The following is a 16793-nucleotide window of genomic DNA, read 5'->3' as shown; positions in this document are numbered from 1 at the left end:
TTTTCTCTGCATGTTTCAGGTTTTGGTTTTAGGTGCATACAGGTTTCCGATTATTAGATATTCCTGCTGAATTGAATTTTTGCCGTTGTGAATTGAATTTTTGCCATTGTGAAATGTTTCACTTTATCTCTATGAATACTTCTTGCCTTAAGTCTTGCATTGCTTGATATCAGTATGGCTAAGCCAATATTTTTTTGGTTGGTGTCTTCAGGGCATATTGTTTTATACTCTCTTATGTTTTATACTTTCAATACTTTGGCCACCTGATGAGAAGAACTGACTCACTTAAAAACACTTTGATGCTGGGAAGGATTGAAGGCGGGAGGAGAAGGGGCTGACAGAGGATGAGCTGGTCGGATGGCATCACCGACTCAATGGACATGAGTCTGAGTGAACTCTGGGAGCTGGTGATGGACAGGGAGGCCTGGCATGTTGCAGTCCATGGGGTTGCAAAGAGTCAGACATGACTGAACAACTGAACTGAACTACTGAACTGATGTTTTATACCCTTTTTGTGTCTATCTGTTATAAGGAATGCAGAGTTAGGTCTTGTTTTGTATTGTTTTTCTGGGCTGACAGTTTTTTAATTTGGATTGGATTATGGAGTCTGCTTACATTTAAAAAATTCCTGATTTTTTGGTGTTAATTCTGTCATCTTGTTATTTGTTTTATATTAGTCTACCTGATTTTTGTTCTCTTTTTTCTCTCCTTCTTTATTTAAATAAAGTTTTTTTTTTGTTACTGTTTCCTCCCTTTATTATAGTTTAGTTTTAAATTCTTTTATTGTTTCTTTAGTGTTAGCCTAGGGTAGGAGCTGGCGTACTTTTTCTGTAAAAGGACAGATAGTAAATATTTTAGGTGTTGAGGGCCACATACAAGTTTCTGACTCCCCTCCTCTCCCCAACCTATTCTCCCTTCCCCTTGTCCTCCTTCCTTTCCTCCTCCTCCTTCTTTTCCTTCTCCTCAACTATTCTTTAAAAATGCAAAACCACTCTTAGCTCCTCAGCTGAACAAAATAGGCTGTGGAACAGATTTGGACATGAGTGGATAGTTTACCAAACTCTGCTTGAGATTTTCCCCAGGCCTTCAACACAATCTACTCTTCAGTTAATAATTTTACAAATTCCTGGACAATAAATGGACTTTCCAACACTTTAATTCCATTTTCCCACTTTTCTTTTTCCTTTTATGCTATTTTGAGCATGTATTTTACTTCTCTATGTCTTTAAAATCCCACAAGACACTGTTATTTTTACTGTTCTAAATAGCCAATAATTCACTTTGATTTACTTTTAAACTTACCATTTCTGGTGCTCTTTATTGCATTTTGCATTACTGTTCTTCCAACTTGGATTATTTTGTCTGAATAACTTCCTTTACCATTTCTTTTAGAGTATGTATCTGTTGATGATCCATTTAAAAAATTTTTATTTGCTTAACATGTTTGTCTTAAATTTAAAGGATATTTCTACTGGATAGACTAACAATTCTAGACTAACATTTTCCCCCACCCTCAACTTCTCTCAGCATTTTAGCTTTGTCATTCTAGTTTTCTGGCTTCTATTGTTTGTGTTGAGTGGGTCTTATTGTTGGTTCTAATGTATGCCTTTTCCTCTTCTGGCTATTTTAGGATTTTGCTTTTTGTCTTTTGCTTTTTGAAGCTTCACTATGATGTGTTTTTGTGTAGTTTTCTTTGTTTTTAATGTGTTAGATTTTGTTAGAGTTCCTTGAGTCTGTATACTGATGTCATTCTTGGTCTTTATTTCTTCAAATATGCAGTTTTCCCCACTTCTCTTTCCTGTCTCTGGGATTCAGATTTCACAGTGGTTATTTTCACTGTCTCTCTTATGTTCTTTTCTCTCTTTCTCTCTCTCTCTTTGTGTAAGTATGTATATCTATGTGTGTATGTAATCTTTTCTTTCCTGCACCAATTTGGTTCTTTCCTAATATACTAATTCTCTTTTCTGCTGTGTCTAATCTGCTTCTCTGTCCACAAAATTCTCCAGGCAGGAATACTGGAGTGGGAAACCATTCCCTTCTCCAAGGGATTTTCCCAACCCAGGGATTGAACCTGGTTCTCCCACATCACAGGCAGATTTTTTACCATCTGAGCCATCAGGAAGGTCCCACTATTAAACCTATTTAAAGTTATGGTTTTTCCAGTAGTCAAGTATGGAACCATTAAGAAAGATGAGCACTGAAAATTGATGCTTTTGAACTGTGATGTTGGAGAAGACTCTTGAGAGTCTCTTGGACTGCAAGGAGATCAAACGAGTCAATCCTAAAGGAAATCAGTCCTGAATATTCACTGGAAGGATTGATGCTGAAGCTGAAGCTCCAATACTTTGGCCACCTAATGCGAAGAGCTGACTCACTGGAAGGGACCCTGATGCTGGGAGGGATTGAAGGCAGGAGGAGAAGGGGACGACAGAGGAGGAGATGGTTGGATTGCATCACTGACTCGATGGACATGAGTTTGAGCAAGCTTCGGCAGTTGTTGATGGACAGGGAAGCCTGGTGTGTTATGGTCGGTGGGGTCACAAAGAGTCACAGGCTCAAGGACATGACTGTGCTACTGAACTAACTAACTAACTAATAATCTATTTATTGAATATTTAATTTTTGTTTTTATATCTTTCAGTTCTAGAATTTCATTTGTTTCTTTTGAAATAGATTGTAGTTTTCTATCTTTTCATGTATTTGTTTGAACATATTAATCCTAGTTTGATAAAATCTTAGGTAATTATAGTATCTTGGTCACTTACATGTATCTTTCTAAAGTCTTTGTCTTTTTTTTTTTTTTTTTTTTGTCTTGTTTTAAATGTTGGCTTTATTTTCTGTGTCCTGGAATGCTGGATAATTTTTTATTAAATACTGGATATTGTGAATGAAAAAATGTTGAGGGTCTGAATGATGTTACTTTCCTTTAGAGAGGATTTTTCTTTTTTCCCTAGCAGGTAGTTAAAGAGTGAGAAATTCACCTTGATCCTGTCAGAAACTGAGGCTGGATTTTGGGTTTTGTGAGGGCTAGTCCCTCTCTGCTTTGTCTTTTCCCTTAGTGTTTAATCCTTGAGCTGTCTCAATGAAAATCTAGGTTATTTACCAAAACCTTTCCTCCTTGGTAGGCCCTGAATGTCAATATTTTTTCTTTTTAACAGTTTGCGATTGCTCAAACTCTGACGGGTTTCCCAGCCTTTTAGAAGCTGTTTACTGCTTAGTTTCTTGGCCTCTTGCCTATCTCAAGGAAAGCTTAAGAATGAGAAAATTCCTTGAGGGGAATTCAAATGCGGAATGCCTGACTTATTTCTATATGGGCCCTTTCTCCAGGAAAAGAGTGCTCTATGTTCTGGCTTCCTAGGTAGCACTGAATTCCAATTTTTGTCTTCTCAGACCAGCAAGGCTGCTGTGGTTCTAGACTTCTATTTCTTCTCTGTCTCAGCGATGCCCCTTGAGAACTGGCAAATGCCCTGAAGGGAAAACATGGGGGACATTTAGGGTTTACTCACTGCGTTTCCCTTTTCTCCAGAATCTTGGCCCCTAAAGTCCTGGCTGCTTCCGTTACTCTCCTATGACTCCAAACAGCTGTTTTCTGCAATATATTTAGCTTTTATAGTTGCTCTCAGCAGGATGGTTAACCTGATACAAGCTACTCTGTCAAAGACAGAAGCCAACATCTCCAGGTATTTATTTTTAAAAGTGGTTTCCAGGACATGTCCTGAGGCCACTGCACATTTAACTCTGTCTCCTGCTTTATTTTGAAGCATCCCCAGCTGAGGACTGGCAAGGTCTTTTGGCATCTGCAACACCATTGATAATAAATTATTAAGTTCTATTTAATGCATGTTATAATTATTAACTATTTCATAAGTATCTTGAAGTTGAGATTAATATGCCAAGCATCGTCTTTCTCAACCAGATCACTCAGTTAACCATAATGCTGATTCTCTACGAAATAAAGTTTCCCATCTTTCAGTTTATAACCACACACACACACACACACATACCGTTTCTCTTCCCTCTGGAAACCTTAACCTGAGCTGATATCCTGAGCCTGCTGTTACGGTGTCACGTGCCTTTGGCCAGGGCTCTTTCAGCCTCTGGCCCTCAGCTTCTTCATCTGGAATATGAGGTCAGGATGGGGAATGGGGTGGGACCAGGCAAGATCACAGGGTCCTTCTGGCTCCGATGGTCAATCTGTCTTTTCTGCCTTGTTTTGAGGACTCCTTGGTGGAACAATCAGACACTTAGACTGCTCTGAGTGATATGGATCCTCACTTGGACCAGAGGAGTCACTCCCCAAGTCAGCCAGTCTCGTGACTGTGGGGCCAGTCCCCTCTGGGACATGGGGGCTGAGTGGACTGGGCTGGGGCTGGGTTCCTGGACAAACAGGTGCCCTGGGCAGTGGGCCTCCCCGGGAGAGGCACCCCTGTGTAAACGACAGAATGAGAGACAGCATCTCAGGTGGCACCCCGCCCCCCTCCCCAGCCCTGCATCATTCAACCATCTCAGCCAGGAATCTCAAATCTGTAGGTGATTGCTTCTCAAACTTGCTCATAAAGTTCCTCACCCCTTCCTTCTGAATATGCTGTTTTGTAAGAAATGTCTGAAAAAGCCTGACCTCTCCACTGCCTAATAATAGTTTAAGAATCTTCACTTTAGAATCAGTCCCTGGGCTGCACCTGCGCCTGTTTCCTCCCTTCTCCTGTTCAGTGCATGGGATAGTGATGATGGCTGCTCTTCCAGGCTCCCCTGTCGGCAGGCTCCTGGCTGGTTCTGGCCAATGAGAAGCCCTGGAGGGAAACTGAGGGCAAGAAGAAGGGAGAAGCAGGCATATTTCTCTCCTTTTCTTTCTGCCTTGGATTGATTATGTCCTTGGTGAAAGCTGCAAGTTCCATAGCCCCAGTTCTTCATGCATAGGCTTCAGCATCTAGTGGGGGACCCCCAGCTCCCGGCTCAGTAGCTCTGTGGCTTTTCTTTATCCCTCCAGCTGAAAAGTGGCCGTAGTTTCCCCTGCATTCATCTCTAGGGCCCCCTACCACCCCCCGTTGTCTTCCTGTTCTCTTTTCTCACATGGACTACTAATATGTGTCATCAAATCCCCAGTGTGTGAATACTAGGAGGACCTGCGGCTTTCCTGTTTAGATCCCAACTAATTGAGTTGTTAAGGGAAGCCCTGGTGGCTCAGCTGGTAAAGAATCCGCCTGCAATGCAGGAGATTGCCTGCAATGCAGGAGACCCAGGTTTGATCCCTGGGTCAGGAAGATCCCCTGGAAAAGGAAATGGCAACCCATTCCAGTATTCTTCCCAAGGAAATCCCATGGACAGAGGAGCCTGGTGGGCTGTACTGCATGGGGTCACAAGAGTCCCACATGACTCAGCAACTAGACCACCACTACCAACTGAGTTGCTAAAGCTGTCCTCAAGCATCTTTTTCTTGCCTATGTATCTGATTTAAGTGCCACTGAAACACATTCACCTTCATTTCCTTGATCACCTCCTAAGGCAGACAGAATTCATTTATTCATTCCTTCGATAAATATTTACTAGGGCACTCCTCAATACCTAGCCAAGGATTCTGCTCAGGGACACAGCTGTGAACAAAGCAGACAGTGTCTCTGGCCTTGAAGCACTCACAACTTTGTGGGCAAGACAGTCTCGAATCCTTAGTACAGGGTGTGTTGAGAATGAGACCCTGTTGTAACGTGCAGACTTAGGAGACAAGTAGAACTGGGCTCAGACCTCAACTCTAGGCTCTATGATGCAGGCAAGGAACTCCTTACCTCCCAGTTTCCTCTACAAAAGAGCACTCAGTTATTCAGTTCACAATCACTTGATGTGTTCAGTGGGGACACTGATGCTGCTAATTTCACAGGATTGTTTGTGATGAAATGGGTTGCAATTAGAGAAAGAGACAGAGGCCCAGCAAGCAAACTCATATCAAGGCTTATTTTTAAAAGCAGCTTCCTTGGAGCATTCATTCAGCACTGCAGAGAGTCAGGTCAGAAAGGTGAGGTGAGGCTAGAAATGCGACAAGGAGGCATAAAATCCAAAGCTTGGATAGAGACAATTGCTGGGAGGGACACCGAGTCATAAGGTTGGAATTATGTCCTTGGTGATTTCTGCTGGCAGCCAAGCCAGAGCTGCAGTGGTCTGCATGCACCTGAAAGTGAGTTCCTTTCTTCCTCTCTGCTTGACCGAGATGTCTCTACCTCCAAGAAGGGCTCGCTGACTTCTAGTCTGGGCTGGGTCTCTTCGTGCTTTTCCCGTCATTGTTGTGATCATGGCCATCCTCATTGTCTTTATCACCATCGTTGCACCACCACTAAGGTTTGTTGAATGGAGCACCCGCTGTGTTCCAGATGTTATGCTATGGCTTCTCATGGCAGAGTCTGGGTCAATTCCAGTGTTTTTGTCATTTCTCCTCATCATTAAGGCTGAAACCCCCAGTGGTTTCCAGAGGGGAAGAAAGGTATGTGTTGTTGTTCAGTTGATCAGTCGTGTCCAACCCTTTGTGACCCCATGGACTGCCGGACGCCAGACTTCCCCATCCTTCACTATCTCTTGGAGTTTGCTAAAACTCATGTCTGTCAAGTCGATGACGCCATCCAACCATCTCATCCTCTGTTGCCCTCCTTCTCCTCCTGCCCTCAGTCTTTCCCAGCATCAGGGTCTTTTCCAATGAGTCAGCTCTTCACATCAGGTGGCCAAAGTATTGGAGCTTTAGCTTTAACATCAGTCCTTCCAATGAATATTCAGGACTGATTTCCTTTAGGATGGAATGGTTTGATCTCCTTGCAGTCCAAGGGACTCTCAAGAGTCTTCTCCAACACCACAGTTCAAAAGCATTAATTCTTTGGTGCTCAGCCTTCTTTATGGTCCAACTCTCATACCTGGACATGACTACTGGAAAAACCATAGCTTTGCCTATGTATGTGTGTATGTAAATCTGCATCTGCTGCAATAATTTAAATTTGAGGACATCAAATCGTCAAAGATTCACAGTTAAGCTAGGCTGAATATGGTTCCAGAAGTAACTGTATTGTGAGTTTTTAAAAATTTAGATGCCATGCCAGTTAGAGGCACACAGGTGTTGGCTGCCGTCAGAGTTCAAAGGGCCTGGCTCTGTTACTTTGTTCTCCTCCTTGAGGCTGCATGTGGCAAGTCTCCACTTGCAGCTCTGGACCCATTTTTCCTGCTTCTCTCTTGGCTCCCCTGCTTGACCCGCTCTCAGTCCTCCTTGTGGCTCAGTCATCTCTTTAGATTCAGATTTAAATGAATCACCTACTTATATTTTACTCGCAATTTTTAAGCATTCTCCAAACAACATCCTAATAGCATTAAATAATTGCAGAATCTAATAAAAACCAGTCTTAACCTCATTGGGATCTCATTAAGGATAGGGCTGCTCTTTTCGCTAAATTGTTGATGATTATTTTGTCTGGTTTTGTTTAGTTTGTGCTGCCCAGGAGAGCAGAGGCATAGATGGAGTCATAGAATGTGGGTTTACACACTCCAGAAATTTTTCACCCACGTTCCTAAATTTAACAGATGAAGACAATTAAGTCCGAAGAAGGGAAGGGGCTTTTTTCAGAGCTGCGGATGAGACATGAGGCTGCTGAGAACCAGAACTCAGGCCCTCTGCCCCTTAGTTTGGCATCTCCCTTGCAAGATCTGGGCTTTGGGTTTCAGGCATTGATTTATGAATTTTGATGAGTGTGTCATCAGTTGAGTGATCACTAGCTCTTCGGCCGAGCGCTCCTTCACTCAGCAACTCTGTGGCCTCAGGATGGACACTGGCAGGTTTGAGAGATGCAGAAAGAAAGGGGCCCTGGGATGAGGTTTTCATGTAAATGATGAGATGCAGTCTCCGTCAGTGCTTGCCATGGTCATGCTGCTCATCCATCTTTTCCACATTGGCCCATGGTTGGCTTTTCTTCCAGTTCCATTCAGTACAGGCAGGTGGGTTGACAAAGCCTTCCCGGGGCCCCGGTGCTGAGACAGCTGTGAACTGCTGGTCCACTATCACGAATGATCTCTCCATCCTAAGAACTCATTTGGTAGGAGTGGGAAGTTTGACAAGGCAAAGAGAGAGAAGTTGGAAGAAGGCTCATGCAGGAAGTGTTTTATGATTTATGAATGCACGGATTCTGGCATCTCTCTCGAAAAGAAAAAAAATCCCACTGCTAATATTAATAATTATGCCAGCTTTTGTACAGCACTTTGCAGTTGACGACGTGCTTTTGAATCCATTATCTCATCTCGGTGTGTCTGTGGGAGACTGGGGAGTGGGAACAAGAGAGCTGGCATCCTTGGGGAATTATAGGCCTTTGTTTCCCTCGGAGTCCAGCCTGGCAGGTGGGCGGGTGCTACCGCAGTGGGTGGGTGGGTGCTGAAGTTATTCTTGCTCTGAACGTCCGGTCTAGGGTGACCCCCTCTGAGTTGCTGTTTCCCCAAGGAAACAGCTGTTTCTCTCCAGACCATAAACTAGAGTCTGTTCAAGTTGTCCTCCCTGGGGCTTCATTTGTCCTTGAGTTGAATGCTTGACTGGTATACTGGGCACACTTTCTGGCCCCTGCTGCCCACTCCACGGGGGTCTGGGCTCTGACCTTGTGCCTGTAGCTGTGGGTAGATTCTTCCTTCAACAAAGCTGGACCCCCCATGGGGACTTTGTCAAGCACCACAGTCCCCAGATTCCTAATGCCTCCTGTGGCCTGTGGAGGGGCTAAAATGTAACTGGCAAGTGGTAGTATGTGCAGGAAAATGTAGCTTTAAAAATGTTTCCAGAACTAGCATCATCTTGCTTTCTTCATGATGGCTGGGAAGACAGCAGTCACAAAAATACAAATATCACCACTACCCCCGTGCTGTATGCTCAGTTGCTCAGTCACGTCCAACTCTTTGTGACCCCATGGACTGTAGCCCGCCAGGCTCCTCTGTCCATGGAATTTCCCAGGCAAGAATACTCGAGTGGGTTACCAGTTCCTCCTCCAGGGGATCTTCCCAACCCAGGGATTGAACCCGTGTCTCCTGCATTGGCAGGTGGATCCATCGAGAAAGCTCCCTTACCACCAACACCAACACCACCAAAAGCCATCTTTAACCTTGACAAAGAAGGTAGCATTATTTTTTTTTCTGGTTGAAAGAGTGCCCCTCCACCCCAGTAAATAAATCAATTAAAATCACATTCTCCTTCAGGTCTGTGACTTCCCTAAAGAAGGCTTTTTCCCCCTTTCCTTTTACTCACTTTCCTGGGAGGATGCCTGGGTTTAGGACATCTCATTCTCCCGCTTTGATGGGCTTGCCTGGTCCGCACACGGTCATCTGGCTGACCCACTTGCCCGCCTGTCCTGGGGCAGCCTCTGGCCTCACCACTGAAACCTCTGCTGCTGGGGGCAGGGGCTCGTGGTCTGTGTTCTGGGCACAGGCAGTGTGTGATGCTGGGTCCTGGGGCTTGGCTGGGGGAGCCTCTCGGCTCTGATGCAACATTCCTAGGATAGCAGGAGATGCGAAGTGAGGGCCATCTTGGGCTGCTAGACCATTCCTCACTCCTCACTTCTAACTTCCCACCCTATACTGTGGTGCACCACTTGCCTAAGAGATGGTTTTTTTTTTCTGCAGACACTCTGATTTCCTGAGATACCCGCTTGGGAAGTCAGGAGTAAGCTATGGCATGCTAGGGTTCCCCTGCACTCCTGTCTGGTTCAGTTCAGTTTAGTTGCTCAGTCATGTCCGACTCTTTGTAACCCCATAGGCTGTAGCACGCCAGGCCTCCCTGTCCATTACCAACTCCCGGAGCTTACTCAAACTCATGTCCATCGCGTCAGTGATGCCATCCCAACCATCTCATCCTCTGTTGTCACCTTCTTCTACCTTCAATCTTTTCCAGCATCAGGGTCTTTTCCAATGAGTTGGTTGTTTGCATCAGGTGGCCAAAGTATTGGAATTTCAGCTTCAGCATCAGTCCTTCCAATGAATATTCAGGACTGATTTCCTTTAGGATGAACTGGTTGGATCTCCTTGCAGTCCAAGGGACTCTCAAGAGTCTTCTCCAACACCACAGTTCAAAAGCATCAATTCTTTGGTGCTCAGCTTTCTTTATGGTCCAACTCTCACATCCATACATGACTACTGGGAAAACCATAGCCTTGACTAGATGGACCTTTGTCAGCCAAGTAGTGTCTCTGCTTTCTAATATGCTGTCTAGGTTGGCCATAGCTTTTCTTCCAGGGAGCAAGCGTCTTTTAATTTCATGGCTACAGTCATTTTGGAGCCAAAGAAAAGAAAGTCTGTCACTGTTTCCATTGTTTCCCCACCTATTTGCCATGAAGTGATGGGACCGGATGCCATGATTTTAGTTTTCTGAATGTTGAGTTTTAAGCCAATTTTTTCACTCTCCTCTTTCACTTTCATCAAGAGGCTCTTTAGTCCTGTCTGGAGACCCTACCAATTTTTCTTCTGCCCCCAGAGATTTCAACCACTAGAGGGAGCCAGTGACCTCATCTCTGTACTTGTCCTCTTTGTACGGGTTTCTGCATTAGCTGTGAAGGGCGTTCTAAATACTTGCGTTTTCAGGTAGTTGGGGACATCTCTACATCACACCCTGCCTCTCTGTTCTGTGACTTTCTTTGAAGCCTTCTTCCTTCTTCACTGGACAACAAACTTGATTGTCTAGCCTGGTAAAAGAAAATAATCAGATCCATGAAATTACACTGGGAGTCACTTCAAAAATTCGGTGCTTCATAATACCAATGTCGCCATGGATTGCCGAGCCCTTTGGACACTGTAATTCAATCACCTTCTTTGAGTCAGGTTCCTACAGCCCAGCCCTACCCGGCCAGGCCCTATCCTTTCTTCATAATGCTTCAGCATGACTGATCCACAGGCACTTTCCATCCACAGGTTTCCTTATGGTCCCAGGCTACTTAAAACAGACTGATTTGCCAAAAATTGGGCTGGCAGGTACTCTGAATCAAATTTCAGCAAGTGGATAAGGTTTACCATCTTGATTTCTGTGTCTCTCTTTGTATGCTCTCAAACCAGGAAAAGTTCACCCTTCAGATAGGCTCTTAAATAAAATAACACATTTTTGTTAATTCAGGGACTAACCTTTCACTAAACAGATAGAGCCAGAGGCAGTCTGTACCCTGCAATTTTTGCGCCCCTTATGATCTTTTAAAATAAAGATGAGGAGTGGGCAGTAAATGCCATGGCTTTATGAAAATCAGCTCGCCTGGGGAACTGGCATGGGGAGAAGGGGGGCTTATGCTTTATTTTGGACGATTTGTAAAGCTACTCTCTCAATAGTCCCCAAATATCTATATGGTTCGAAGCTTGGCATAGGAGGACAAGGCATGCGTTCTGATAAATGGTGTAACGATTTTAAGCTGATTGGTCCTCGTGTTTGCAGTGAACCTGGAGTCAGGACAGAGTGCAGTGGATCTTGTTCAGGGTTTCAGGTGGAATCATGGGGTGGACAGATGTCCACACATGACTCAGGTCAGATGAGATTCTGCCTGAAGACAGAGCCTCTGCTCCTAATGGGCCCTTCCAGTGCTCACCCATCGCTCTGCCTACTGGGTCCTCACTCTTTGTCTCTGCATCTTATCTGGACTGGTCTCTCCAGTGCCAAACACACCCTCCCTGCCAGCCTTGGAGCTGCGCTCGTGCCCATTCTAAGCTGTACTCTCTGTCGTCTCTGAATCCTCTGGGACCCTCCCAGCTAAAGGTCTCCTCCTGTCTGTGCTTGTCCCCACCGCCTCTCTGCAGCGCTGTCTCCCCACGAGTTCCTGCAAGGTTGAGTTCTGAGTTATCTGGCCTTTGATGCATGCAGACTGGCTTTCCTGTGAACTTTGCCTATCCCCCTGTCTTTGGTTTTCTGAGACTTTGTTTAGTCGCTAAGTCGTGTCCAACTCTTTGCAACCCCAGGGACTGCAGCACGCCAGGCTTCCTGTCCTCCACTATCTCCCAGAGCTTGCTCAAACTCATGTCCATTGAGTCAGTGATGCCATCCAACCATCTTGTCCTCTGTCGTCCCCTTCTCCTGCCTTCAGTCTTTCCCAGCATCAGAGTCTTTTCCAACAAGTTGGCTCTTTGCATCGGGTGGCCTGGGGCTGGATTTTCCTTTCTCTGGCATCATCCACCTTGGCCCCTTGTCACGATCAACAACCGATGACCGTGTGATTGGTGACATTTTTCTTTTCCTCCCGACACTAATTCATTTATATCTGAATCACCCTTATCATTCAGGAATGACAGGACAAAGCTGTTTCTGAACAAAGTGAACAAAATGAACAAACCCATTGCTAATTCTTGCCTTCCTAACTTAGACTGTCAGCCACCCACAGCTGCCATGGTTGGGCCTGTGGCGGACGGAAGAGACTGAGTCACCTCATTCATAAACAGCGAAAGTTAGAGTTGCCTTGGCTTCTGGGAAGGGATTCTTGAGAAGCCTTTTGTTTTCACCCAGCTTTTCCTGAAAAATCATGAAAACAATGTGATTGTTTCTCAGAATTACAGAAATATACCATCTTTTCTTAATGGGCCCAGAGCAAATAATTTTAGTAAGGGCTCATTTTTTTGCAGAAAAATAAGACTTGGGGATTTTTTTTTCCTGCAGACATATACTGGACAAAAGATGTCTCTTCTATCAGCAGAGTGATGATGGTGAAGATGGTGATGGGGGTGTATATGGATGGTCAAAACTGGCTGGACATGTTACTTCCCCTTTGTACCTGAGTGTGGACACATGGAGCTTCTGTTTCTTATTTTTAGCCCTGAGAGCATCATCCCAGTCTTGTTGCTGGTCAGTGATGGCTGTGTTGTAACAACATTTCTGCTGCAGCGGTGACCTAGCGATGTGAAGTCTGACTGCCTGATAGGAGGATGTTTCTCTGTTTTAAGGGTAAGCCCACTTGCTGTCCTGAGTCTGGCCTGCTGCCTCAGTTTCCTTTGCTCTTACCTGATCAGCGGGATACACTCTATGTGTGTCCGCACACATAGAATCAAACGTGTGGTTGACTATAAAAAAAGTTGCTTAATCAAAGTTTTATTTACATGGGACCAAATGGCTAGTATCATCTGTGAGTTTTTTCCCTCTTTAAACTGACAGAATTGACTTGTTTTGACACTTGGAAGGCACAGATATAGAGAAAAGCTTCAAAAGCTTCAGAGATCTCCCCAGGTGATCTCATCCATACCCATGCCTTTAAATGCCACCTCCATGCTGACAGTCCCTAATTTGCATCTTAGGAAGGCCTCTTCTCAGAGCTCCAGGCTCCTATCCAGTTGCTGGTTTGACCTTTCCAGGTGGGGGTTACACAAGCATCTTAAACCAACTGTGTCTCTAACAGAGCTCTTGACATTTCTCCTAACCCATTTCTTCTCCACCCTTCCACCTTAGTAGATGGCACTGTCCTTTCCCTAGTTACACAAATCCAAATCAGGAGCCACCTGTGATGTAGCCCTCTTCTTTATGCCTTCTCTGCAAAGTGACTCTCTTCACCTTGTCCATAATGGGCATCTCTTCCCAGACCCCCTGAGAACCTCCCAGTAGAGTTTCCTGCCTCTTCTCTTGCTCTGCAGTCCATCCTCCACACAGCAGTCTTTTTAAAACTTAAATTGGATCCCACTACTCTCGTTTCTAAAACTTTTCACTGAATTTAATTGCACTGAAAATAAAACCCCAACTCCTCTTCTTGGTTGGTTAGGCCCTTCCTGATCCGCCCCTGGGCACCTCTGCTGTCCTGTCTGGTACCCCTTCCCCATCTCTGCTTCTAGCCACAGTGGCTCCTCTTCCCCCTCCACCACCCCTTCCTGGACCATACCAGGCTCTTCCTCCCTAAAGTTCTTGCTCAGGCCATTCCCTCTGTGGGGAACAGAGTCCCTCTGACCACATGGCTTGTCTCCTTCTTAGAACTGCAGTTGAAAACCCCGTCTTAGGGAGGATGCTCCTGATTATTCAGGTGAGTTTATTCTTTGCCCACTTGGATGTTCTCCATCACTGCCTCCTATTGGTTTTATTCCCAGCACTTTCGCTTTGGGGATTACTTAGTTGTCTGCTTGTTTAGTGTCTGGTTTCCTCTCTGGGCCGAGTTCTGAGTAGCAATGCTGTATCTATCTTGTTCACCTGGACCCATAGTACTCAACTGAAAACAAACATTTGCTGAAGAAACACTGAAGACATGCAGAACAGTGCTAGTAGTAACACAGCTCAGGCACTGCCCCGTTGGGTTGAAAGAGATCATGGATATGAAAGTGATCTGGGCAAGCTGAATAGTGGCTGGGTGATATCAGTGGTTAACCGAGCACGTGGATAACAAGCATGAGGTGTGGGAATAAGGCTCTATGCTTGATGGAAAACCAAAGAGCTGCTTTGCTCTTCTAATTCTAGGAGAAGAGTGAATCTGAGAGCCGGTTCCAACCCAACAGTGATGCCAGTAGGACAGCAATATAATGTATATTCCTCTTTGCCTTGGCTGTGAAGAAACTTACAGCTAAACTGGGACTATTGTCATGCAAAAATTAGCTCAAAATGTTCTGTTAAAAACAGATAATGTTTTGTGAAAGTACCTAGCACCCTGCCTGAGACATGGAAGAAGCTCAAAATTAAACAGTCATATGTGAATCATCTTGGATTTGATTGTATCTTTGCCATTTTTCAGAATAAACTACTTCCTATCTTCTTTGGAGGCAGGGAAAACATCAAGCAGTTTTGTTCTGTTTTTTTTTTTTTTAACTATAAAAATAAAATTATTCATCACAGCCCAAAGTGCAAAAAGCCCAAATGTTCATCAACTGATAAATAGATAAAATGTATATATCCATACCATGGAATATTATTATAAAAAGAAATTAAGTACTGACACATGCTGCAACATCAATGAGCCTTGAGAGCACGATGCTAAGGGAAAGAAGCCCTCACTAAAGACCACAGATTGTATGACTGCTTTTACATGAAATGTCCAGCATGGGCAAATCCATGGAGACGAAAAGAGTAACTTGATTGTTGCTGAGGGCTGGGGGATTGGGAGGGAATGAGTGACTGTGAATGGCAGTAGAGTTTCTACGTGGGGTCAGGAAAACGGTGGTGGTGATGGATGTACAAGTCTTTGAATATAGGAAAAAAAATCACTGAATTGCACTTTAAATGGGTGAATTGTATGGAATGTGAATTACATTTCAATAAAGCTATTAACATTGATTTAAACGAGTGTAAAAGTACCCCTGGCTCTCTCTGATGGTGGCATGACTGAACAGGCCATTCAGAGTGGGTGTGAATAAAAGGCTAGCTTTGGCTGGACGTGAATGAAAAGTCCTCCATCTCTCTCTCCTTCTCTCTTCATCCCTTCCTCCTTCCCTTCACTTAAACTCTTTTCTCAGCATTCTTCTAGAGACCCCCAACCCAGAGATAAGGTAGGCAGACCCTTCATCCTCAAAGAGCTTGCTTTGGGGGCAGAGCAGGGTGGAAAGAAGATATGGAAATGGTGAGTGCAGTCAAGACTGAACCCAACTTCCTGGGCACCGATAGAGTGTCCTGGGGATTCTGGCAAGAGAGAGCCTCTCTGAGGAGGAGCGCCTTTGGGCAGAGCAAACGCTGGTCTTCATTGGTATGCCAATTCAACAGTCACCGTGCGTGGTACTCAGCAAACAGACGAACAAGAGAGTGTGCGCCCACGGGGTGGGTGGGACATGTGACCCAACTGTGGTAGGGGCTGGGAGTGGGCTGCTGCGGACAGGCGCAGGGTTGTGGGGTGGCGGTCCTGATGAGACAGCTCGAGTTGGCAGAGTTGCCCAGAGACCTTGCAGAGGGCTCAGTTTGGGGCGAGCCACAAAGCCTTCCTGGTCCCGCCAAGGCTGCTTGGAGGCGTGTCTCCCCCCCCCCCCCCCCCCCCCCCCCCCGTCCCGGGGCAGCGGATCTGCTGCGAACTTCAGGCTGGGAGCGGCTTGAGGCCGGAGGAGCTCCTCCGCTGAGGCACGGGTTTTTCCCTCGCCCGGGTGCGGTGGCCCTGCTCCCCAGAAGTGAGGGGGTCACCACCTCCCCCTCGGGCAAGGCGCGCGGTCCAGGCAGGAGCGTCTGCCAGCGGGAAGGCTCGCTGGCAAGCCCCGGGCGCAGTGCGGGATGCTCGCCGCTAGAGGGAGCGCCGCGTCGTTCTCCGCCACCGGGCTGGGCTCCCAGCGGCAGCTGGACCTGGCGGCCGCCGGGGCTTGGGGTTTCTTGGGAAACCAGCTCCTTGGACTTTTCCCATGTAACGATTTCTCAGAAGCAGCTGGACTCAAGCATCCTCAGTGTTGTTTGTCGCGAATTTGCAGAGCCCTTGAGTCCAGGATGCGGCCTCAGGCTGTTGCAAACCCTGGTGGGGGAGGGGGGTGCGGGGGGGGGGGTGCGGGGGGCGGGGGATGGGGGCTGCAGTGGGGATTCCAGCGGCTCCCAGCAGTTCTCCTTTGCTCCCCGTGCCCGAGGACCTGGCAAAGGCCTCCTCTGTCCCCCGCGGGGAGCTTGCTCTGGCCCTCGGAGCTCCAAGGGATACGCCCCGTGTTCTGGACAGATTCTCAACTCTCTGCCACCTGGGGGAAAAAAAGTTTAGTGCTTCTAGGAGGGAGGGATGAGGAGCAGGTTTAGGAAAAACTGAGGCCGGGTTGGTAGGATGAGTAGTCGCTGGTGTCAGAGACCTGGGGACAGAGTCTCCCGATGTCGCAAACGTGGCACCCCTGGAGCTGAGGAGCACCGTGGGGGTGGGTCAGAGGGGCAGCACCCACGTTTCACAAGAATGACTCCACCGTGGCCATTTTGGCTT

General features: G+C 46.1%; 1 long non-coding RNA gene across 3 annotated transcripts in view; it reads left to right on the top strand.

Annotated features, from left to right (window-relative positions):
- The window catches only part of LOC136163867 (uncharacterized), a 340820-nt gene that overhangs the window by 18199 nt on the left and 305828 nt on the right, over positions 1–16793 (top strand). For all 3 annotated transcript variants that reach the window (XR_010662300.1, XR_010662301.1, XR_010662299.1), the window contains exon 2: positions 12772–12901. This is a non-coding gene — a long non-coding RNA (uncharacterized lncRNA). The remainder of the gene's footprint in view (positions 1–12771; positions 12902–16793) is intronic.

This window comes from Muntiacus reevesi, chromosome 3 (genome assembly GCF_963930625.1).
Source record: "Muntiacus reevesi chromosome 3, mMunRee1.1, whole genome shotgun sequence".
NCBI lineage: Eukaryota > Metazoa > Chordata > Mammalia > Artiodactyla > Cervidae > Muntiacus > Muntiacus reevesi.
Note: the sequence above shows the minus strand (reverse complement) of the source record. Positions and strands in the feature narration are given on the sequence as shown.